The following is a 25,738-nucleotide window of genomic DNA, read 5'->3' as shown; positions in this document are numbered from 1 at the left end:
AATCATGGCTTCCAGTAAACCCACATCCACCGCATGCACACAACTTGGTGGTTCAACGGATGACGACCCTGGTTGATTGGGAAGATCCTAATTAATGATGGTCATCACTCACACAGATTCAAACGGAATACGCTTCAAAACCCTAGTGATGGATAATCCCAGCTATTGACACATATCAGCAACTTTTGAGATGGAGATAACTACAGGTAGGTGCATTTGCACCCACTCAATATAGAAAGCTTTTTAAAAAAACATTGCTTTTCTTGCTTAGATAAACTACTCTGCCAATTAGGAGAAAGCTAGACTCACTTTTCGGCCTTTTAGTTCTAGAGAGAGAGTGGCGCTCGATCAATGAGGAAGAGGCTAACGTTACGTTGAAAATCGACATTTTGGAGTCAAGCTCTTTTTTAAAAAAAGGAGGAAATATTATTTTGGTTCATCAAATTGCACAATTTCACGCTTTCAAGGCATAAATGTCGTAAGTCGTACTAACTATGTACCGAGGAATTCAGAACTTTCATTGAAGACTCTATCTAGTATCTTTGTTCCCACCCAAATATGACTTTGAGTAGCTCTACTTCCCTCTCAAAACTTCTTTCCTTTTTTACATTTGCGCTAACCTTTCCGTGTATTCATTCTACTGCACACCATGTCTACTTCTGGAAGGCCTAGCACTACCATTGACTCTGTTATCATTTTTAACAGTTATACTACAGACGATCAAGCATGGATTCCATCTCGAATAACTATCGGAAGTTGGGTTCTACTGCAAACTAGGAGGAGGAAGAGAAGGCAACGCAATGATTTCGTGGAGGCTTTCAAGGGTCAAGTTAAAGAGTTTAAAGTGTGTGCACAAAGCAAGCGGGTGAAAGAGGTCCTCATACAACATGCTTTCCAGCATGCAGACTTAAGGTTGCAAACATCTCCTCCAAGTTTTCCAAGGCATCAACCCAACTGTAAGTTATTTCAGCATCTCGCTTAGTGCATGATTGTATTCGAATATTAAGTGGTGGATATCATCTTTGGTATGTTTCATATATTTATCCATCGAATAGGACAGATTGGCAACCAGTTGAGAGTATGGTTGGGATTTTTGATGCTTTCCATGCATTTATTGGTGAGCAAATGTACCGAGGAAGACAACACAAGGAAATTGCAGATAATGGAATTTTCTTTTATGATATGTCATATGTGAAACCGAGAACTTCCATTGGTTGGGGTCGTGTAGCTCCTTTGTCACTTCCATCCTTTGACAGCAAGGATTGGTCCCTGCCTGCTTCGCAAACTAGTGAAAGCTTCAGGAATAAGTTGTTTCAGGATATACAAAAGTCCCTCAAGTATTCAATTGCCACAAAAATAGCTCGGCTCGCACTATTTATGCCTCTTGAAGTGTTTGTAGATTTTTTCTTTGATGAGCAAATAAGAACTACCGCAACAATGTTCATTTGCAAGTCTGAGAGCTGTTTGTACTTTTTAGATGATAGCCGGCATAGGAAACAATCACAGAACAAAATCTGTATTTTGCAAACGAAGTCCATAATTTGCAAGTTCATTATAAGCTCTCAAAATTTCTTAGTATCGTTTTACTATATTAGATATCATCTTCTTAGTGGGCAGCTTATTCCACTCGACCAAGATACAGAGAACAGCCTCGAGAACAAACCTTTATCAATGGAGCTCTACTTTCGAGACAGCCTACTTACTGTGATGGAGACAATGGCAAGCACAACTTTGGCACAGCTCAAGATAGATCTTACATGTGAAGACCTTCCACTTTTGCTGGAATTGTATGCATTCAGTCTCAACAATAGAAAGGTGCTTACTAAATCGATAAATTTTGATTGTCTTTAATACACTATGACTGAATCTAACTTTTTCTTCTTTTCAGATTCCAAAGCGCAAGGAAAAAACAACATTGTGCAAGGAGTCACTAACAAATACACTTCACTTAATTGCTTCCACCCGAAGCTAGGTCACATACCTTGTGCACGCAAAGAGCTTTGATGCCATGCAAACCATGATGTACTTTTCAAAATGACTAATGCAGAGATATTTTTTGGCGGTCAAACAATGTTTCAAAAATGTACATTTTCAATGTTTCAAAACTTTACATATTGTGTTGTTTCTGTCAAGATTTATACAAGTAATTTTCTCCCTTTCCCTGCTACTGTCCTCTCCCCCGGTTTGTGCCACTTGTCCCGTGTCCTCTCCCCCGGTTTGTGCCACTCATCCCCTGTCCTCTCCCGCGATTTGTGCCACTCGTCCCTTGCCCTCTGCTCCGGTTGCTCCCCTGCCCTCTGCTCCGGTTGCTGCTACCTCTGCCTCTGGGGACGCTAGTCTCGGGCATCCTTTCCCGTCGCTCGAAATCATGGGCCTCTTCCATGGCTTCCCATGCTTCTTGCACTTGTGAAGCTTCCCGTTGTTCTTGCTCTTGTCGTCGACGTGTAGCCCATTCCTCTACTTCTACGGCGTCAGCATAATATAGGTTTATTGATTCTTGCATATTTCTAACTTCTTCTTGAGTCTGATTGTGGTGTTGCGTCATTTCGTTAATGCGAGCCTCTTCGAACTCATCAGCTCTCGCCGCTTCCTCTCTTGTGCATCTGTTTACCGAGATTATAATATGCTGGATGGCCATTACAAAAAAATGTCGCACATCGTTGTTGGTGTAGTTATGTAATCAAAGTTCCTGTAGAAGCGTGATACAGACATCTGTTGCTTCATACATACGTTGCAGCAAACAATAAAACAGTAGATTACTTACGTTCGGTATATCCATAATTTGACTGATGAGCAACACGGAATTCAAACAGGTTTGCTAGCCACAGCTATAGTCATCAGTCTGTGTGGGCAGGGTTACCCGTTCGTGCCGGACTACATTTCCTAGATCATGTTCTAACAAAAGATGCTCTACACAACATACAAGTTTTTTCGCGGCACTACATACATAACCACTTGAGTCAGCAACACATTACAAAGACACACAGCTTTCCAAATGTACCCAAATGGACCTTACGTTTTTACACGACCGTGAAACGCCCTGCTTTTCTCGGAGTTTGCGTAGTAAACAATCTTAGCTTCCATGTCAAATAACATCAGACTCCAATGATCACTACAAAGACACCATCAAAGATGAGGAGAGATTCTCAATAAAAGATGTTTTTTCCAAGGCAAGAAAATACTCACGATTGATTGTACGCAGTGACCAGAAAGCGTGCTAGATCAAAGTTGACTCTGCTAAACCAGTTCATCAGACTCAAAAAGAAAACTGAGTTGTTCTACAGGTAAGGCAATATCAGCGGATCTATTACGTATACTTTCTCTTGAACCTCAGGGGGCAGAAGCGAGACAGCGTGGCTAACATGAACAAATGGCAGAGATTAGACTTGAACACCAAGTGAGTCAATACCGAGCGAGTAGGGCAGCTATCGAATTCCATCGGCCGCTGATTCGCTTGGTATTGACCCATGTCTTGGCGGATTCCAATTCCATAAGCAACAGACTCGCTTGGTATTGACCCATGTCTTTAAGGTAGTGAACCATTATAAAGAAAAACTTGGCAACTGTCGCAAAGACATGGGTCAATACCGAGCGAGTAGTACCAAAATCCAATTTCATTAGCCACTGTTTTGCTTGGTATTGACCCATGTCTCGGTAGAGACCCATTTAATGAGCATGAGAATTAAAGAGCATGAGAATTACCACAAAGCAACATTGACGACCTCATTCGTTGCAAGCCAGTCGGTGAAACTGCGCATGCACATGAAGTCTACATTATCGAGGTTGGTAATGCAGGCCTCCTTTGACCTTGTAGGCAACTGTCTGTGCGCATGCAGAGGCGCTGAGCTCAACAAAATTCTCAACTCCTCTTCATTCTCTTCCTTGATTTTCTCTAAAATAATTGACTCATCCGATACGTTGGATGGCCCTTCTGATGCAGAGCCTTGCCCTTGCCTTTCTTGAGCTGGCTCCCGAGCTACCTCAGGATCCTCCCTAACAGCCTCAGGCTCCTCAGGCTCCGGATCATTTTCCTTCAATATTGGTTGCTCCATAGATGCCTCAGGCTCCACCCTGACCTGCTCTTGTCCCTCATCGTCCACGATGGGCTGCGGATCCTCCATGACTTGCTCATTTTGGTGTCTAGCTGGCTCCTCGATAACTGTCTTTGTTTCTTCCATGATTGCCTCAGGGTCCACTCTGGCTTGCTCTTGGCCCTCTGTGGCTATCTCAGCCTGCCCATCTATGTCGTTTCTCTCGACCCGTGATCGGGTCCTTCTACTGTTTTTTTCAGTCCTAGACGGCTTTTTCTGTCGTGCACAAGGATGGAGAGGGGGATGTTGAGAATATCCATGGTTCTACTATCTTGGATAGGCACTGGCTGAAGCAGCCCATTATAGCGGAAACGAATCCTACAAAGAGTATCAAAATCCCGTGGCATGATAGTGACGCGGTGTGCATGGGCAGCCAGGATATATCCATCGCTGAAGAATTCCACGAGGTAGTCTTCAGCAATTTCTTGAAGGCAGAGGAGTGCACTACTGGCCCATCGCATGCCGACTCTCCACTGCTCGCAAATCTCCCGCACTACTCGCTGGAAAGGGAGACGTGGAATAGCAGGTTGAACGTGTCATTCTATCCTCCACAGCTCTTGCAGTACACCTCTGTGCACCTCATATCAGCGTCTTCTTGCTTGAGCATTCAAAGATTCACCTATTGCCCTCCTTGTGCAGGCCTTTACACGAGGCATCTCTACAAATACAATAACACCAAAAAACAATTTATTTGTCATCACAAGGGACTTCAGATTTCAGAAATGGTCAATACCAAGTGAATAGGTGAATAGGAAAGAGTTACCTTACCTTATCCGCTCGGTATTGACCTCAAAAAATAGTAATAGTAGGCATGACTTATATTTTCTGAGGTCACTACCTAGCGAATAGGTGCATAGGATAGAATTGCCTTCTCTTATTCTCTTGGAAGTGATTTAAGAAAATAGTAATAGCATGCATGACTTATATTTTCTGAGGTCACTACCGAGCAAATAGGTGCATAGGAAATAGTTTACCTTGCCTTATTCGCTCGGTAGTGACCTCAAAAAATAGTAATGGCAGACATGACTTATATTTTTTGAGGTCACTAACGAGCAAATAGGTGCATAGGAAAGAGTTACCTTGCCTTATTCGCTCGGTAGTGACCTTAGAAAATAGTACTGGCAGACATGACTTATATTTTTTGAGGTCACTACAGAGTGAATAGGCGCATAGGAAAGAGTTTGTTTTGCCTCATTCACTCGGTAGTGGCTTCAGAAAATAGTAATAGCAGACATCACTTACATTTTCTGAGGTCACTACCAAGCGAACATGTTTGCATCCCCTGCAACAAAATACCTTATTCGCTGGGTAGTGACCTCATAAAAGTGTACAAGCAAGCGAACAGGTTTGCATCCTCTGCAAAAAATTACCAATGACAGGTCCTAACTGTCATGTCGTTCCCTCCCATCACCTCCCCTAATATCGGGGGGATGGTACCATTGATTCTGTCTCCCACATCCACCTCTCATGAAACCGCATGGCGGTACCACCCCTCACCCACCACTCACTCATAAGCTAGAACCCAGGCTCTGCTTTTTAGGCATGTCTGAAAGTCTATTTAAGAAGCAGTTGTTTCAGAACCTCCCTCAGGCTTTCGCAGAACAACTAAAGGAAGCTTAGGATAGTGGTGATGCCTTTCCAAGGTATACTCCCACAGCACCAGCAACACCGCATCCGGGCCCTCCTCATGAGGTCCCACCTTGGCCCTCCCCCGATGTTACCTTTAATGTTCTCTATCGACACAGCTCGGGAGTGGCTGCTGTCAACACGGGAGTCAGTTCTCAAGGTAAGCCGCTGGTAATTCTTTGCTTTCTGCTCCCAATTTCCAAGCTCCTAGTTTGAAGAGCTTACTTGCTAAATGCTCTGTGCAGGATGATAGCCTGAAGCTGCAGTAAATGCCGATCATCAGGCAGAGGGTCTCAATCCTTAAAGACTCTTTGGAAGCAAGAAGGCCTGAAGACATGCAACGATTGCTCGTCGAGAATGGCTCTATGCAGGCTATCATTAATTGGCTTCAGGAAATGAAGGATGAAGTGCTTGAACTAGCCAGTAAGTATGAGGAAGCCATTAACTTTGCCGACAGGCTTTGCGAAGAGATAGCCTGGCTGTGAAGGAAAAGGACTACATGGTTATTGCAAACCCTAAACCCCCAAAAATTAATAGTTCACTCTTTGTAAAGTCTGAAGTGTTTTCTAACTCAAAACCCGGTGTTCTGTAATTTTGTTTCTTTCTTATAAAATCAAAACGCGTATTTGGCAAAAGAAAACCCTAAATCTGCAACAAGCAGGGGTTACCTTCCCCTTATTTGCTTAGTATTGACCTCTGTACTAGCAGACATCACTTAACTTTTCTTTTGGTCAGTACCAAGCGAATAGGGCCCTTCGGACTAAGTGACCTTACCTTATTCGCTTGGTACTGACCTAGGGCGATGACCTATACCAAGAGAATAGGTGCAGCAAACAGGGTTTACCTTCCCTTATTCTCATGGTACTAACTACACAAAATACAAGTGCACAGAAGGGTAGTAAGTAGCATACCTCTTCACTGTGTGTAGAGTTCCACGTCGTTGAAGCACTGCAGAACAAGAGTAAGAGAAGGAGGATGCGCGAGAGTAAGAGGTGATGGAGTTTTCTTACCGCGTAGCATCGATGGGAGTAGAGTTAATTAGAATGATGCGCAGTAGAGGATGCGAAAATAGGCAGAATAGTTGAAACTTGAGATGTTTGGCGGGGGTAATGCCTCAACTTAGAATGCTTACCTCGAGGAGGGTGACAACTTCACTTATGCGCGAGATTGCGGTTGGTAAATCGTACTGCATGGGAATCTGAGACCATTTAATACTGGTTGTCCTTGAGAGCGCAGCCCACATGCCTTTTTGAGTGATCGTTTAGGGTTTGACAGACGCCAATCGCCCTTGCAGTCGTCATCTCCATCTCCATCTCCAAGTGGAACAAACAGATTACCGTTGCCTTTGCCTTTTCTACGCCCTTCCCCTTGGCCATCTCTCGTGATCCTGCGTTTAGAGTCAGATGCCGATCGCCATTGCATTCGCCATCTCCATCTCCATCGCCATCACCGTTGCATTTTCTGCGCTCTTCCCCTTGGCCAGCTCTCGTGATCCTGCGTTTAGAGTCAGATGCCAATCGCCCTTGCATTCGCCATCGCCATCACCTTTGCATTTTCTGCGCTCTTCCCCTTGGCCAGCTCTCATGATCCTGCGTTGAGTGACCTCCACTTGGTCGAGTCCTTTGCTGCCACGTCGCCATCGCCCCCCTCTGGTTCTTGTTGTCGGTGGCCTGCGACATCACCATCCAGCTCGGTGCCATTGGATATTGCAGAGACAGGTTTTGTCTCCCTGCCTCTCCCCTTCCTGTGTGCGCACTGAAGCCAGTGCGTTAGGGTAAAAATGCATGCATGGTGGGAATAATTACTCCTTATGTGACCGTACCACATTCATGGTTGGAATAATTACTCCTTATGTGACCGTGCCTGAGTTTGGGCATAGTGAGTGAGTAGACCTATAAATCTATCATTGATAACATATGCTCTGTTCTTATCCACCTGCTCCGAATGCTTAGGTCACAAGACAGAACCAAGTGAATAGGGCCCTTCGGAGATTCTTGGGGCCCCTACTCGCTTGGTTCTGACTCAAATAACGTCAACTCTTATTACATTAGCACATAGGATAGAACCAAGCGAATAGGGTCCTTCAAAAATTCTTGGGTGCCCTACTCGCTTGGTTCTGACTCAACTAACGCCACCTCTTATGACCTTAGCGCACGGGACATAACCCATCGATAGGGACCTTCGGTGATTCTTGGGGCCCCTACTCGCTTGGTTCTGACTCAACTAACTTCAACTCTCATGACATTAGCACACGGGACAGAACCAAGCAAATAGGGTCCTTTGGAAATTCTTGGGGGTCCTACTCACTTGGTTCTGACTCAACTAACGTCACCTCTCATGACATTAGTGCACGGGACAAAACCAAGCAAAAAAGGACATTGAGGGGTACTCGAGGCTCAACATTCGCTTGGTTATGACACCAAATAGTTTTGACTTGATTTTTCTTTCAGTCATGGGGATCATAGTCCTGGAGACAGACGTGAGCGAGGATACATGTGAAGAAAAACTATTCACATTCTTATATAACGCCCGTGCTCATCACCGTGCACCAGAACTATCAGGAATGTTCAATGCAGAGTTTTCTATACAGAGGATTATAGATTGCTCCTTTGAGTACCTACAAAACCATTTGCAATAGTATGAGGTAGTCACTTGTGACAATTCCATGATAGTTGATGGCATGAGATATGTGCACCCTGCCGACCTTGACCTTGACAAGAGTGCTTCAAGGAGACCGAATCGCTATCTAGAAAAGTGTCCCTCCAATGCACTGCTTGTACAAGACAGGTGTATAAAGCACTTCAAAAGGTGTCTCTTATTGGAATTCTACCATGGGTTTGTCTGTTACTTATACTTGCAGACGGATGGTGAGTCAGAGACTTCGCAGTCAACAACTTTCGGTGGTTGTCCATTGGCGCCGGAGGAAGAGGTAGAGGATGTGGAGGTGCAATTCAACCCACAAGAAGAGCGGGAAGAGGTACTAAAGGAAACATTTGATGCGGTTTTAACTCTTATTTCTCTTGCGGATGCAGCAATAGGGTGCAAGCAAGAAAGACCAAGTAAGGAAGTGACTTTGCCTCTGAATTGTGCTCCCAGCTTTGCTATGGCGGGTGACACCCACTATGTTCTGCTCACAGATATCATGCATGAGCTCAATATACGGGAGGACTACTGCCTAGAGGCAATTGTGAATTTTTGTGAGGCAGACATGGGGTTTGTGGACGATGATGGAGTGGACCAGCATCTTATTGCTGACACAGCTGTCCGTGACTCACAGTTCACTTCAGGGTGGCAACTGATCAAAGATACATTCAATGAAGCGAAGTCCGGAGAGGCCAATTTGCCAATAGATGAGCAGTTTGAATCAACAACAAAACAACTCAGCTTGGAAAACATGGGTAGGCACATGGCACCCAAAGATCATGTAAGGAATAGTCAGTCTATTCACTTGTGGGGGAGGTCGATGCTGGAAATGGACGAGAATCAGATGGTAACTTTTGTCGTGCATTCAGATGGTATTGGAGATGTCCCAGTGATAAAATATCATGATCATTTTTTTTTGTTGCCAGGTGCTAGTGTATGATGATAGTTTCCTTAGAAGAGCGAGAGGCTCACGGCAAGGGCTTGTCACTGGAGTTCAAGGCAAGGATGCGGCGTTGTCTCACTACATCGGGCATTTCAACCACAAAAAGGTTTGTAAAAACAATTCAAGTACTTGGCAATTGCACTCATCTCACTTATGGCATATAAATTCATTGCAATTTTTATGTAGATCATAATATACCACAAGGAATACTCCGATGATAATGCAAAGTTCCCACTGTTTGCAATGAAAGTTATTACAAGATTGTGTGGTGGGCACCCCCTCCCACTAAACGCAGAAAGACTAATTCTGATTGAGAAACAGTTTGCTCTACGTGTATTTGGCATTGGGTATGGGTGCCAAGTACTCAGAGCCCCCTATTTCATGTCCTACACATCTCAGGCTCTGGCTGCAGGGGTTGAAGACCCGGAAAGCTTAGATCCATACAACAAGCGGCTGTTTTTGAGGGAAAGAAGACGCTTGATGCCCGTGGGGATGCTGCCATCAACAAAGGAACGAGCTCGTCTATAGGGCTTGCACATCGAAGAGGTACAAAGTGAGGAAGAAGGAGGTGCATCGAAGAGGATAAAAACGACAGGCTCAGGTCCATCTTCTCCCGCTCCTGACTCGTGATCGGCACCACCTCGCATGGCGCTCCGCCGCATTTGAAGCTCTCCAAGCCATCTGTTTCTTGTCTTTGCGGATGTGTTGTAAAGATCGTGTAATTTTTGAACTCTTAAGAAGTTCCTTCTTCCTTGCTCTATGAATTATTCATCTCTAAGTCCATTGGTGTAACTCTAATAGGCTATTGGCCTTTTCTTTTCCTCCCCCATGTCGAGTGTGCTTAAAATAACCTGTTCTTGCCAAGTAGTGGGTTTTTTCCATGCCTTGTGTGGACCATATTGATAGTGAACCGTATGTCTTGGCAAAATATGGACCATGGTTGAACAGTATGTGGTGCATTGAAATAAAACAAAATGGTCAGTACAGTACAATTTAAAATTTCGTTTTGTATAAGTATAATGCCAACCCACCATGTAATGTGTGATATGTTACCCACCCCACCCTGTAAGGTAAGCCTTTTTCCAATCCAGCAAGGCTGCTTGAAATGATGTGAGCTTACTTTGGTCCCAAGAATGCTGCTCAACGTAATGGAAAATTTTATCTAGTGATTTCCACACGTTCGCCTTGTGATTCTGGATTGCCCCACCACCAGCATTCTCTTTAACCACTTTATGTAACTGTTTCCATTTGTTGAACAGGTTTCTCCTGTCATAATAATCAATATCTAATTCTCCTAAATGATTTTCTCATATTAAACTGATCATTTAATGTGGGGAAGTGCCAGGGGAGAAAAAGCTAGAATATTGGTTAAGCTAGCAAACCGGCCACAGTAGGGATCCAAAGGAGGGAAAATAGGGATCCAAAGGGGGGGACATCTGCAAAAGAGACATGTTCAAACAATGGGCTAAAAAGACCCTAAGGTTCAGCCCATTAAGACTTCCAAAATGCTAAGGTTCCAAAATTCAAAGGTTGTGTCCAAAGGGTTAAAGCTTAGGGGGAATTGGATGCTTTGTGTGCTCTCCAAAGTCAACACACATCCCTACACATGAGGGGGCGATCCCTAAAGGTAGGGGATGAGAGAGAAAGCCACACACACACACACACAAGCCCCCTTTACACAAAGGGAATGAGGGACACATGTCAGCTCCCTAGGCCAGATGCCCACAAGGTATGCCCAATTTCTATTGGATGACCCTTGAAGTGGACCAATGAGAATTAGGCTAGAGTAAATTTAGCCTAATTAATTTTAAAACACTTAATAAAAAGAACCAATGAAAATTAAGTCTCCTGGATGATTATTGGACAGCCTGAGAAGGGGTCCAATAGGAATTGAGCAGCCCAATGGGCTACTTAATTCCTATTGGTCAGAATGGGGAAAGGTCCAATGGGGATTTAATTCACTTAAATCAATTAAGTTTAATTGATTAAGCTCTCACAAAAGGGAAAAGGGGGACACATGTCAGAAGGCTATCACTTATGCTGCTTAATAGCCATTGGCTGAGCTTGGCATTGTCCAATAGGGAGCCTGCAAGAGCAAATAGCAAGGGGGCTCGCCTGAGAGAGAGAGAGAGAGAGAGAGAGAGAGAGAGAGAGAGAGAGAGAGGGATTATTTTTGCAAGGCATTATCACACACACACTCACACAATCTCATGTGTGAAGAAAGAGAAGTCTATCTCTTCCCAAGGTTTAATGGAGAACTCATCACCTACTCCAAGCTTGTGAGATAGAAGCCTACATCGACACACTCTTGGCTTGTGGATGAAAATCCAACCAAGAGCCAAGCTTCAATGCATGCTCATCTCCTCTACCAAGCTAATTACTAAGCTAAAGCTATGCTAATATGAGTGATTATGTGAGGAGATGTACATCTTTCTCGTAAGATACTTCTTCTTCCTCTCAATCTACTCTCATACCCTGCTAGCTCTCACCATCTTCGAAGCTGTGTGAGGTCTTGGGTCTGAGAACGGGGATAATTAAAGTTGTGTTTGCTAAGTGTTTTACTTGGTGCATGAAGCTTTCATCTTCATTTCACTAGCTAGTCTTGAAGGAACACAAAGAATGGTATTGTACAATGTCTCTCTTTATGGGAGAAACCATAATACAAAGCCTTTTGGAGGGGGGACCGGCTCCATGCAAATCTGGTCCTCAACTATTGTCAATAGCTTAATTTCTCTCTCTTTTGAAAGTATTGTTGATGCTATCTAACTAGGTGTTATGCTTTTTGTTGCTCTCTCTTCACCCAAGCACTCTTGTAATTCTCATTAGGAATCTATTCTAATGAAATGCCCACTGTGTTCATGCTAATTTCTGCTACACACAAGTTATTAGGCCATTAAATGTTACATTGGTATCAGAGCACAAGGTTTCTCTTTTCTTGCTCAAGAAGGGAGGTCCTCAAGCTAGCTACAAATGGTTGGTATTATTAATTGCCTGTGAGTAAGTAGAATAGGGATTTTTCAGCCTTGCAGTGCGCTTGCCTTTGTGCAGTTAATGGGGCATCACCGTCGAGAGCTATGGTCTTAATAGTGGAGTCCTACGGGGTTTGCCTATGGCTTAACCACTATTGAGCTATTAGAAGCTTGACAGGAGCCGGTGTTGTTTTGGTGTCGAAAGACCCTCTCTTCTATTCCTTGCAATTAATGGTATTCGAGCCGCGGGTACAGTAGCTTGAGTGCTTTTTCTAAAGGGGTAAAGAGGAGTAGCAACTAGGGCTTGAAGTGCCAAAGTACACCTAAAAAGTTTACACCTAAAAGTTGTTAGAATGGGTGACAATAGTAAAGAGAGTGAAATTAATGTTGATAACTTTGATTTTGCTCATGAGCAAGCTACTAATGATGCTTCAATGTTTGTTAACTATCTTGTTTCTAGGCTTCAACAAGCCATGGGCAATCCATCTCTCCAAAGCGAAGTGCAACGGCAGCTCCATGCTCACGGGATTCTCCAAGCTCATCACCATGACGAGAGAACACCTAGGAAGCCTCCTTGTGAGACTACCAAAAGAGGTCTCTCTCCAATTCGGGAAGAAGAAGAGAATCCATACGAAGGGCTCAAGAATTTACTTCTTGATGATGCATCTCCTTCCCAAAGGAGAACTCAAGAGCCTCCACCGAAGGAACGAGAAATAAGTGAGTCTCCCGCCACCTCGGCGGAGATGGCTCCACGAAGACGGCGGGCTAAATTCTCTCCATCACCACCAAAGCGGAGAAGACCATCACACTCTTCTCCACGCCATAATTCAAAGAGGGCTGATAAAAAGAAAGAGAAGAAAAAGGCGAGAAAGAGGACACCGTCTTCTCCATCTTCTTCATCCTCTTCCTCTTATGAAAGTGATGGTAAAGACGACGAAGATCAAGACAAGAAAAAGGCGAGAAAGAGGTCACCCTCTTCTCCACCTTCTTCAAATTCTTCACCTTCTGAAGAAAGTGATGGTGCAACCTTTGAACCATCAAAAAGAAGAGGCCATAGGAAATCCTATGCCGCATGAAAGAGGTCGTCCAAGTTGAAGAAATTCAAAGAGGGAGGGAAGAGCATCTCTTTCCTTACCTATGATGGTACCTTTGGTGCTACGGACAAAGTCTTGGCCTTTATCCAGAAATTCGATGCGGCGTTTGGAGATGAGGGCTTCACGGAGTCCTCTAAGCTACGCCATGTAGCTATGCACTTTCAAAAGTCTGCCAAGCAATGGTGGTCTAGCCTACGAGCCAACGGTGAAGCTCCACGAACGTGGAAAGCTTTAAGAGCTTCCATTATGAAGCAGTTTTTGGCCACCGATGCCAAAGACAAAGTACTCACCGAATGGCGAAGCTTAAAGCTCTCTCCCAATGAATCCATCCACAAATATGTAGACACGTTTTGGGACCTACAACTCAAAGCCACTGTCTTCAAAAAGTTGGATTTTGGAGAGCAAAAGCAACAATTTTGTGCGGGCTTAACCGAAGAAATGGCGGAGTATGTCAACTCCCAAAGGCCACGTACCATATCGGCGGTAATACACCATACTATGGTGGCCTCTCAAATCAATTTCCAAACAGGGGCTAAAAGAAATAAAAAGGCCCCCGGAAAACAAGGGTTCCAATGAGCCTAAGGGGAAGGACAATGTCCAAAAGTCTCCTAAGGGCAACTCCAACAAAGCTAAAGAGAAGGGAGCTTACAAAGGTAAGAATAAACTCTCTCCTGAAGAGCTTGAGCGTTATCGCAAGGATAATCGGTGTCTCAAGTGCGGTGAACAAGGGCATGCATACCGCGCTTGTCCCCAAAAGAACAACCGCCAAGATCCTCCTAGAGTTCCTTGGTTGAACTCCAAGAGGAGGAGACTCACCAAACTCATCACAAAGGATCTCCTCTATGCCATGCTTGGGGAAAGGTAAGAGAACATGATGCTTTTATTCTCTTTGACCCTGGTTCTACTCACAATTTTATATCTATAGAGTTGGCCACCAAGCTAGGCATAGAATCCTATGATATGGGAGATGTCCTACCTGCAGACAGTGCCTTCAAGGGGCAAGAAGCTTCAGTCACTCCCTTAATCAGGAAATTGAGGCTTCATGTCCAAGGCTATCTGGACAAAGAGGACTTATTTATCTCTCCTCTCAAGCATGAGGATGTAATCCAAGGGGCACCATGGTTTGACCTCCTGGCTGCCGATGTTAAATTTCCTGAAAGGAGAATCTCCTTTAAGTTCAAGGAAAAAGACAGGTATATAGATGCTAAGGAAATGGGTAACACTATTCCCATTGTACATACACCAGCTTTCAACAAGTCAATAAAGAGCTCTATTTCCGTGTACATGATTTTTGTTCAAGATTTTCAAAATGAACCTAATGCTTTAGCAAAAGAAAATAAAAGCAACCAAAAGGAATTAGAGTTATCCAATTTTCTCAAGGGGTTTCAAGATGTTTTTATTGACGGCATCCCTTGTGAGCTACCTCCTAAACGAGGTAATGATGGCCATGCAATTGAACTTCTTCCAGGAAGTTCACCGCCTAACAAACCTCCTTATAGAGTTTCTCAAGCTCAACAAGAGGAGATTATGCGGCAAGTGCATGAGTTAGTTGAGAAGGGCATGGTTAGGCCTAGCTCGTCTCCATTTTGCTCACTTGTGCTATTAGTGCAAAAGAAAGACGGCACATATCGCATGTGTGTCGACTATAGAGCACTAAATAGGATCACTATCAAGAATAGATTTCCCGTTCCACGGGTAGAAGACCTATTTGATAAGCTACAAGGATCGACCTACTTCAGTAGGATTGACCTAAAAAGTGGCTATCATCAAATAAGGATAGTTGATCAAGACATTGTAAAGACCGCATTTTGCACCACATTTGGTCTTTACGAATACATTGTCATGCCTTTTGGCTTGACCAATGCACCAGCCACATTCAACCGCTTGATGGAGAAGTTGTTCATGCCTCATCAAACCTTCACTGGAGTGTTCTTTGATGATATTATCATCTACTCTAATTCATTGGAGGAACACAAGCAACACCTCCAGGTAATATTTAAAGTTTTGAGAGAGAATAAACTTTATGTTAATCGAAAGAAAAGTGAATTTTTCTTGCAAGAGATTTAGTATTTAGGTCACATTATCTCTCAAGATGGCATCCAAATGGATCCATCAAAGTTAGAGGTAATAAAAGGATGGCCTAAACCAAGGAATCTTCATGAACTAAGAAGCTTTATAGGTATGTGTGCATACTATAGACGCTTCAAAGAAAAGTTCTCACAAATTGCGGGACCATTACATGACCTAACAAAGAAAAGCGTTAGGTATACATGGTCTGATAAGGAGAACAATGCTTTCGAAAAGCTTAAAGAAAAGCTTATCTCTCAACCTGTGCTTACACTACCGGATCTCTCAAAACCATTTGAGGTCCAATGTGATGCTTGTGGTCATTGCCTTGGAGCTGTTTTGCTCCAAGAAGGGCATGCCATAGGCTATGAGAGTCGAAGGCTCGACCCTGTTGAGCAAGCTCTAGGCATATATGAAAAGGAACTCCTTGCAGTTCTACATGCCTTAGACTCATGGAAGCACTATTTATTGGGGACTCCTTTCATTCTGCGAACGGATCACCAAAGTCTTAAGTACTTCATGACGCAGACCAAGCTCTCCGACAAACAAATGAGGTGGGCAAATTTCCTTTCGCAATTTCATTTTCATATTGCTCACATTGCTGGCAAGCATAATCAAGTAGCTGATGCACTCTCAAGACGACCGAGAGTGAACGCGGTTTCCATAGCAACTCACAATGATCTATCTTCAATGATAGATGAGTATGCTACTGATTCCGATTTTAGAGATGTGATTTCAGCCCTTGCATTAGGGAAGAAAGAAGAACCATTTACTTTACAAGATGGTTATCTTCTCTATGGCAATAGACTATGCGTTACTAACTCACTACGTGAGAAAGTAATGTATGAATATCATGCTCCACCTTATGCGGGGCATAGGGGAATTCAGTCTACCTTAAAGGGAATTGAAACATATTTCTATTGGCCTACCATGAAAGTGAACATACAAGAGTATGTTTCTAAATGTGTGGTATGCCAAAAGACAAAATTTGATAGAGGGAAGCAACTTGGATTGCTTCAACCCTTGCCAATCCCTAATTCACCATGGGAGAGCATATCCATGGATTTTATCTTTGGATTGCCTAAGTCTATCCATGGGAATACGGGAATATGGACGATAGTAGACAGGTTCAGTAAACAAGCTCATTTTATACCTGTCAAAAAGACTATCAAAGCCCATCAAATGGCAACCCTCTTCATTTCACAAATTTTCAAGTACCATGGCTTGCCAATGTCCATAGTGTCGGATAGAGATCCTTGAATGACCAGTAATTTCTGGACGGGTCTCTTTGAGAATTTAGGGACAAGGCTAAACTTCTCTTCGGCCTATCATCCACAAACGGATGGCCAAAGTGAAATAGCTAACCTAACCATTCTCGATCTACTAAAAGCCTATGTAACGAAAGTAGATCAAAGATCCCAATGGGAGAAGTACTTACCCTTAGTGGAGTATGCTTACAATAACACTGTACATACTTCCACGAGAAAAGCACCTTTCGAGGTAATTGAGGGAAGATCAAAAAGTCCCTTGCTACTTAAGGTACATGGGAAGATCTTCGCTGCAGATGAGTATAGCCGAGACCTACAAGAATCTTTTCAAAAGATTAAGGATGCTATCTCTATCTCACAGCAAAGGCAAAAGGCTGCTGCTGACAAGCACAGAAGATCCCAAGCCTTTAAAGAAAATGATTGGGTCTTATTAAAGTTTCCCAAGGCTCGAGTAAGGCACACGACGGGAAAGAATCCTACGGGCCACCAAAAGTACTATCCTAAACTAACAAAAAGGTACTATGGTCCCTTCTAGATTCTTAGGCCAATAAATGAGATGGCCTATCAACTCAAGTTGCCCAATCATTGGCTCATACATAATGCTTTCCATGTGAGCCTATTAAAGCCTTACAAAGGAGAGCCACCTCAAGAACCAACTATTGAAGACCCACCGGAGATCGAGGACCAAGAGGAGGTGCTGCAGCTCGAGTCCATTCTTCGACATGAAGACAAGGTATTAAGAGGCGGTAAGACTATCCGACGATATCTTATTAAGTTTAAGAATTATCCTTTTGAAGATGCTAGATGGATGCAAGGCATACAATTAAAGGATAACCTAAACCTTGTCAATGCTTACAATGCTTCCCAAGAGTAAGCAAATGTACAAAATGTTAAAAATGAACAAAGTTTTTTTGTCTTATAAGACTCTCCTTTTCTTTATTGTGCACAAAAATGAAGTAGTATGCATGCTTAGATCAAGTTTGCGGAGACGACGTCTCCCAAACACCAAGTAGAGCTTGTCACTCTACTATGGAAAATTGATAGGACTAATGTGCAGACATGCTTGCGGCAGCCTCAGGCTCTCAAGCGCCAAATGGACTAGTCATCCATTGTGGAATGATGTCGTAGGGTAACATAGGGATCCTCTACCCGCTAAGAAAAGGACTCATGAATATGCTTTATCTTCTCTACACCATAGTCGAGGACGACTATGATTTCAAGAGAGAGGTAATGTCATAATAATCAATATCTAATTCTCCTAAATGATTTTCTCATATTAAACTGATCATTTAATGTGGGGAAGTGCCAGGGGAGAAAAAGCTAGAATATTGGTTGAGCTAGCAGACCGGCCACAGTAGGGATCCAAAGGAGGGAAAATAGGGATCCAAAGGGGCGGGCATCTGCAAAAGAGCCATGTGCAAACGATGGGCTAAAAAGACCCTAAGGTTCAGACCATTAAGACTTCCAAAATGCTAAGGTTCCAAAATTCAAAGGTTGTGTCCAAAGGGTTAAAGCTTAGGGGGAATTGGATGCTTTGTGTGCTCTCCAAAGTCAACACACATCCCTACACATGCGGGGGCGAGCCCTAAAGGTAGGGGATGAGAGAGAAAGCCACACACACACACACAAGCCCCCTTTACACAAAGGGAATGAGGGACACATGTCAGCTCCCTAGGCCAGATGCCCACAAGGTATGCCCAATTTCTATTGGATGACCCTTGAAGTGGACCAATGAGAATTAGGCTAGAGTAAATTTAGCCTAATTAATTTTAAAACACTTAATAAAAAGAACCAATGAAAAGTAAGTCTCCTGGATGATTATTGGACAGCCTGTGAAGGGGTCCAATAGGAATTGAGCAGCCCAATGGGCTGCTCAATTCCTATTGGTCAGAATGGGGAAAGGTCCAATGGGGAGTTAATTCACTTAAATCAATTAAGTTTAATTGATTAAGCTCTCACAAAAGGGGAAAGGGGGACACATGTCAGAAGGCTATCACTTATGCTGCTCAATAGCCATTGGCTGAGCTTGGCATTGTCCAATAGGGAGCCTGCAAGAGCAAATAGCAAGGGGGCTCGCCTGAGAGAGAGAGAGGGATGATTTTTGCAAGGAATTATCACACACACACTCACACAATCTCGTGTGTGAAGAAAGAGAAGACTATCTCTTCCCAAGCTTTAATGGAGAACTCATCACCTACTCCAAGCTTGTGAGATAGAAGCCTACATCGACACAGTCTTGGCTTGTGGATGCAAATCCAACCAAGAGCCAAGCTTCAATGCATTCTCATCTCCTCTACCAAGATAATTACTAAGCTAAAGCTATGCTAATATGAGTGATTATGTGAGGAGATGTACATCTTTCTCGTAAGATACTCCTTCTTCCTCTCAATCTACTCTCATACCCTGCTAGCTCTCACCATCTTCGAAGGTGTGTGAGGTCTTGGGTCTGAGAACGGGGATAATTAAATTTGTGTTTGCTAAGGGTTTTGCTTGGTGCATGAAGCTTTCATCTTCATTGCACTAGCTAGTCTTGAAGGAACACAAAGAATTGTATTGTACAATGTCTCTCTTGATGGGAGAAACCATAATACAAAGCCTTTTGGAGGGGGGACCGGCTCCATGCAAATCCCGTCCTCAACTGTTGTCAAAATCTTAATTTCTCTCTCTTTTGAAAGTATTGTTGATGCTATCTAACTAGGTGTTATGCTTTTTGTTGCTCTCTCTCCACCCAAGCACTCTTGTAATTCTCATTAGGAATCTATTCTAATGAAATGCCCACTATGTTCATGCTAATTTCCGCTACACACAAGTTATTAGGCCATTAAATGTTACATCTCGTTTCTTCTTTATCTGAATCTTTGAGGCTAAACCCAAGAAACCTTCTTGCCTTCACTCCACCTATCGATGCTTTCCTCGGTACCTTGTACCGACTTTGAGACATCTTAGGGTCCTCTTTGATTTTGACGTTGCCTCCATGCAAACCAATGTCTGAGAGAACTCCCTCTAATGCTTTGATCACTCTTTTCGACTCACTCTCTGGCTTTAATGTCCATGCCAAACATATGTACAAATGAACCACCTTTTCAATTATTCGACAGAATGCATGAAGTGTACAGACGTGAACTCTACTCAGAGGAATATCAAGCACTGGTTTAAAAGTTTATCTTGAAAATGTCTGTTGGGAGCTCTAATCCATTGCACACTCTCAAGTGATTGTGCATCAGCCATGCAATATAAGCATGGATTTGCCACAGCTGCTCCGTGTGTTATGTTGTACATACACTTAAGAGTCTTTAAGTCACCTGCCATGTGCCATTCCACTATGTAGTCACCAAATCCTTCCACTAAAAGAACGGCTCCGTTTCTTTGTTCACTGATGATAGAAGGAATTTGGGTTTGACTAAAAACCCAATCGAGGATTTCAAAATTTTCCTTATCAACCTGTAGTGAAAAATGAAACACAAAGTCAACAACCAAATAATCAATATTTTTGTTATCAGAGATTGAATGAAGCATACCTGAAATGATTCTAGAGTTAGAATGTTGTTTTCTGATTGCACGTTGAAGTATCGTGGATCCTCTTTCGTTATTGATGGATCCAGAGCTCTGTTCATGAGGGTAATGGTTACTCTCTCCAACTTCTTGTTCTTCAGGACCTCGCACTCGTCGAGCTTCAAAACAAACTTGAGAACCCCACCGCATTCGTCTCGACTGATGTCAAAGAAGTGAACTGCATACCTTTGCAATGCTTCAAGATCAACGAAGAGGTTGTTGTGCTCGTTAAACTGTACCTCTCTGCCGCCCTTGCCTAAGAACGTTGCTTCAATATGGAATGGTGACCCAAGTTTCTAAAACACCTCATCGTTTACGTGCCAGCGAGCAGCCTTTACATGTGATGGCTTTGGCAGCAATGATCCTCTCTGTAGTTTATTTTGAGACTTTTTAGCTAATGCTTTGAAGAGTGCCCTGTATCCCATCTGCGAGATGCCACTCTTATCAAGTATTGCTTGCACTTCCATTGGTCCCAGCTGATTCTCGTTCATGAAGAAGGTAAGTAGCCTCCCTTTCAACTTACAAAATTTTTTCTGAGTTATCATCTCTTCAACTACTTCTTTTGGAACTAAACGGCTGTAATGCACTCCGGCCTTGAAGCCTGCACCGTTCGAGTTTGGATATAGTAAAGACCTGCCAAAAAATCACAATGCGTTGTGATCATGTATAGGAAAGTAAGTGTACCATTTCTTAATGAATCACCTTGAAGAAACAAACTTCGGGTTACCTTAACGCTCGTATTTGTTTTTTCAGGCCACCACTACCAACCTTCATGTTCTCAATGTTGCACAGATCTCGTTTTCTTTTCCGACTACCAAGCACGGTGTCTTTCTCTCGCAAACTTGTGATCTTCTTCTCAAGGCCTTGGATTGTCTCTTTGTTTGATGAAATCGTTTGAGAGCATGCTTCATTAAGTTTCTTCATCTGCATGTTCTCCATTGCCAGGAAGTTTCTTTGCCTTTCCGCATTCAATCCTCTCATTTCCAAATGCTCGGTGTATCCCAATAGCCCATCCTTGCCATCGCCTGTGAAATGTAAGAGGTTAGTGATATTAGCAAAGGGAGGTGGTGCATTTGTCCTAGGATCCTTTGGATAAATAGACCCATCAGTCCACAAATCCAAATGATGTTCCTTGTTTGTCCTTCTAAGTTCTTTCTCCCGTTGAGATAAGAAAGACTCCCTCCTACGTTTCTGCAATGGTGCGTACTCTTGCAATACATCAACATGAAGATGATGTGTGTTCTTTATTTGGGTGAGTGTTAAAGATGAAGGGGCTGAGGATTGTAAGTTCAAATTAGTGTTTTCATCAGGAAAAGATGCGTTCTCCATTCCTAGAGTTGATAGAGAAGAAGACGGAGAAATGTCTCAGGTTTTGGGAGGGAAAGCCATATTCTCAAGTTTAGAGTTGATAGAGTTCATGTGGCTTATGTTTCTGGAGGGAACGCTTGTATGTTGGCATTTCAAATCATTAGTCATACGGTTAGTTGGATTCCTGACAAGAGAACGAAGGATAAGAATGATAAAGACGGCGGCTACCTACCAAAGAATGTCATTTTGGCCTTTTGTTGGGAAGAAAAGTATCACATAAAATGCACAATTGAACATTTTCATTTTCTCTCTCTAAGCCGACGTGGCACTTCTTACAGGGCCCAAAAGTGAGTCCAACTTTCTCCTAATGCTTAAATTTGTTTTCTATGTGTCAATTTGATCTACGATTGGCCATTTTTACATATGAAGATATGGGGTGTTGTTGTTATGGAATTGATATTTTATTATTTATTGCAGCTGTGACATGTGGAAAAGACGGCCGATCTAGGCCTATGCGAATGAAAATATATACATTGTACATTTTATTATTCAAGTGCTCTTTTATGAGCTTTGGCCATTTATGACCAGCCGGCCAGTTTGTAACCAATTTGACCATTCAAGAAATCTATAAAACAAATACGTGCAAGAGGGAAATGGTCACTCTTGCACGGGGGGAGATTGCACCCAATGTCTGTGTATTCTTCTCTCCTTCCTCTCGTCTCTCTCACCGTGTCGGCTTAGCACTCTGCTCTAGGAGGTGAGCCTGCACGTGCTATCTTGCTCTCTCCCACTCTCTGTCTCTCTCTTATTGTGTACGGCTCGGAGTATGTGCAAAGATGATTGCCAGATATACAATTTTGTCGATTTATGGCTTGCAATATGTTGTTTTTCCTATTTTGTAGGGCCACTACGCTCCCGTTTGTAGCAGTGGTATCAGAGCCTACGAAACACTCCTGGTGGTATGATCATCACGCCCACAAAGAGGATCATCACAATTATCATAGATTGTCTCCTACTTGTATCTCTCTCCCCAATCACAACCTGGTACGCAGTACATCATCCAGAGTCTAATGATTTACATAGAGCAAACAGGTAAGTTCTCTCCGCATTTTCATTTTGGGTTTTGAAAAATCTTCTCAAAAACACAAGTAATTATACATTGATAGCACTCTCTCAGATACCCATAGTCCTACACATATCTACTAATACCACTCCACAGAGAGCAGCAACGTTACATAAATTCAACACATCTGGCTTACTTAGCAGCTTGATTACCATTTTTTTATTTTATTTTTTTGAAAGAAGGCAGGGCTCTTTTAATTACCTGCATTCTCTAACATTTTGCCAATTGTTGACCTGCAAATCAACCGCATCCGAAATCCCATTTTTCTTGTACTATTTACACGATGAGCTTAAATGTAATTAATTCTTCAAGCTCCATATAATTTTCGGAACATATGTCATTGTATTTGCTACTCAACAACACCCCTAATAGGAAGTAGGATTCATTTTGATGAGATGACACCTCCAAGGCTAAAGTATAAAAGCCAATCTTTTGTAAACCTAAGAGGTCTTTTTTTTAATCATTTTTGGGGGTTTATCTGAACGTACGGTGACTGTGTATTGTGTGTGAGAGTGAGAGAGGTCTTCTTCCCTTCCCCGTGCATGCTATGACTACTACATTGTGGAAGTGACTATGCCATCGTGTTAGCAACGGCGAGAGCTACGCTTCGATGCCAAGCTTGAGCGGTTTCATTCTCTTCGCGAAGAGGTCTTCCGTGAGCTTCCGAGTGAGTTTTCTCTCTATCCGTGTGTCCGTTTTGTGATTTCTTTATGTCATTGCGTTCACGGCGAGTAGAACTACACTTTAGAATTAAACATTCCCAGATTCGACGACCTATAAATTTCAGCATGTCTTTATACGCGATTTCTGCACCATATGTTTATGGGTTGTGGATTAGGTTAGAAACTTCGAGGAAGTGTCCTCTAGGTGTGTAGAGTAGGATCCTTGAGTTTCGTGAAGAATCGACAATGTTTGACCATGTTTCAGTGAACGGAAGTGTTGTAGGAAAGATTGCAGTTCAGTATGTTAGAGTGCTTTAGAATGATTTCCTTTGGTAGTGATTGTCTAGAGAAGGTCGAATAGTTGAGTGACAATCAACTATTTGTTTCCATGCACCTACGGATCAACTCCGTCATAGGTTGACAACTTGTTGTTGGCTTGGTTCTCATTGTATTAGCATCTGCGAACAGTGTTTCTGCACGACAACATTGGTGCCGGTGCCGAGGACGAGAGCCCTAAGTAGGTGACCTTTGACTAATCCTACGAGGTAAAAGCCCATTTGGTTAGCCAAATTTCCTTGTATCTTAGATAGGAACTAAGGATCAAAGAGAGGTTCGAGGGAGTGTGTGTCTCGCCTGGGTCTTTCGTGATTGACAGTAGTTAGTTTAGAATAGTTGTATCAGAGAGAAAAAGGCTTACTAGTCTGTGTGTGGCAGTGAAGCATTTTTCTACTCATAAATGCAAAACCCCACATGATGTGTAGGAGTAGCTTTAGGTAAGGGATCTGATTTTGATCTAGAGCTATTCAACGATTACTTATTTGCTAACGTGTTTGTTTGCATTCACGATCTCTCAAAAGTTGATTTTGAGGCTAAAAATGCAATAAACAGGTTCTTGTTGACATTTTTTCATGACTGATTGCTGTTGTGCATATAAGAGGGCATTTGCAAGAGTTCTGTGAAGAAAACTTGAAATTCTGTGAACAGAGACTTTATACGCGTATAATGTCTCAAGGGGCATCTGGAGACCAAATTTGAAAAATCTGACTGAACCAGGGTGTTCAAAAAGAGGGTTTTACCTTAAGTACACCTTGAGACTAGGGTTTTGACCAACCCTTAGTACCCAAAAGCCAAAAGACAAAGTGTCAAAAATGAGAAAAGAGAAAAACTTGTGGTTCTAAGCATATTTTGCATAAAAATTGGTAAAAGTGCTTGAAACCTAGTGATTAAAGACTTGGGGATGCTTGTGTTCTAATTCTGACCAAAAACTCAGCTAAAGTCTTTATACGCATATAAAGACTTACTGAACAGATCTGGCTCAAATGGAGCAAATGAATATTCCCTAGTGTTCTAAGGCAGAAAAGAAGTACCTAGCCAAAATTTGATTGCTTTTGAAATTCATATGGGCTAGAAAGTGCAAAAAAGGCAAACCTGGACTAGATAACAACTTGAATTGTTCATAACTGACACCAAAACTGAGAGTATCTAGGAGTTCCTTAGGGTGTAGGGAACATCCAAAACAAAATTGGGTCAAATATGTGTCAGAAGTCTTTATACGCGTATAAAGACTCATCTCCTAGGATAGACACCAGATTTGGGAACTGACATCATAGGGTTGTTCAGTATTGTAAAGTCAACTAAGGGACCAAGTTTGGTGTAATTCTGCCACAGTAGTCTTTATACGCGTATAAAGACTTGAGGCTAGATCTGGGCTCAAAAAGAGAAACTAACTATTCCAAAGACATTCTGTCAACGTTGAAATCCCAAATATTTTGTCAAAACAAGATTTGGACTTAAACAACGAGTCCAATTGCCAGAATAGGTGTGGAAAGTTGGGACTTACCCACCAAGTGCATAAACTTTGCATACAGTCATTGATTGAGGATTGATTGACTAGTTCTAACAGCTGTGGATGGCTAATGTGAATGCTCATATTTTGATGAAGTTTCATAGGCTAAATATTTTTCGAGAAAGCAGGAACTAGGGATTGCAACTATACAAGGGAGCAGGTCAAGGAAAAGACACGAACAACAGAACTTCTCAGATAAGAGGTTTGGTTTTAAAAAAAGGCTATTTAAGAGGTAAGTTTGATGAATTTGAGATCAGGAAGACACATTCCAAGAGACCAAAAAGTAGCAGGAGACCAAGCTAGTGTAGTTTCCACCGAGAAGAGTGTAACATAGGCACAGCTAGACCCATTAGCCCCAATCATTGAGGAAGGAAGTGATACTGACACTTCATCAGACAAATATTTCTACATGATGGCTAGTAAACAACCAGGAGGCTTCTCCGGTGAAGGACCAATGCTAGGAGGGAGTACCTCCCAAAATCCTTTGAACCAGGCCAAGTTCACTATAATCTTCTTAGAAGGAACTAACTCTCGTGGAGCCCTATT

The sequence above is a fragment of the Adiantum capillus-veneris genome, chromosome 9, assembly GCF_014529385.1.
Source record: "Adiantum capillus-veneris isolate H3 chromosome 9, ASM1452938v2, whole genome shotgun sequence".
In the NCBI taxonomy this organism is placed as follows: Eukaryota; Viridiplantae; Streptophyta; class Polypodiopsida; order Polypodiales; family Pteridaceae; genus Adiantum; species Adiantum capillus-veneris.
This window is presented reverse-complemented; position numbering follows the sequence as displayed.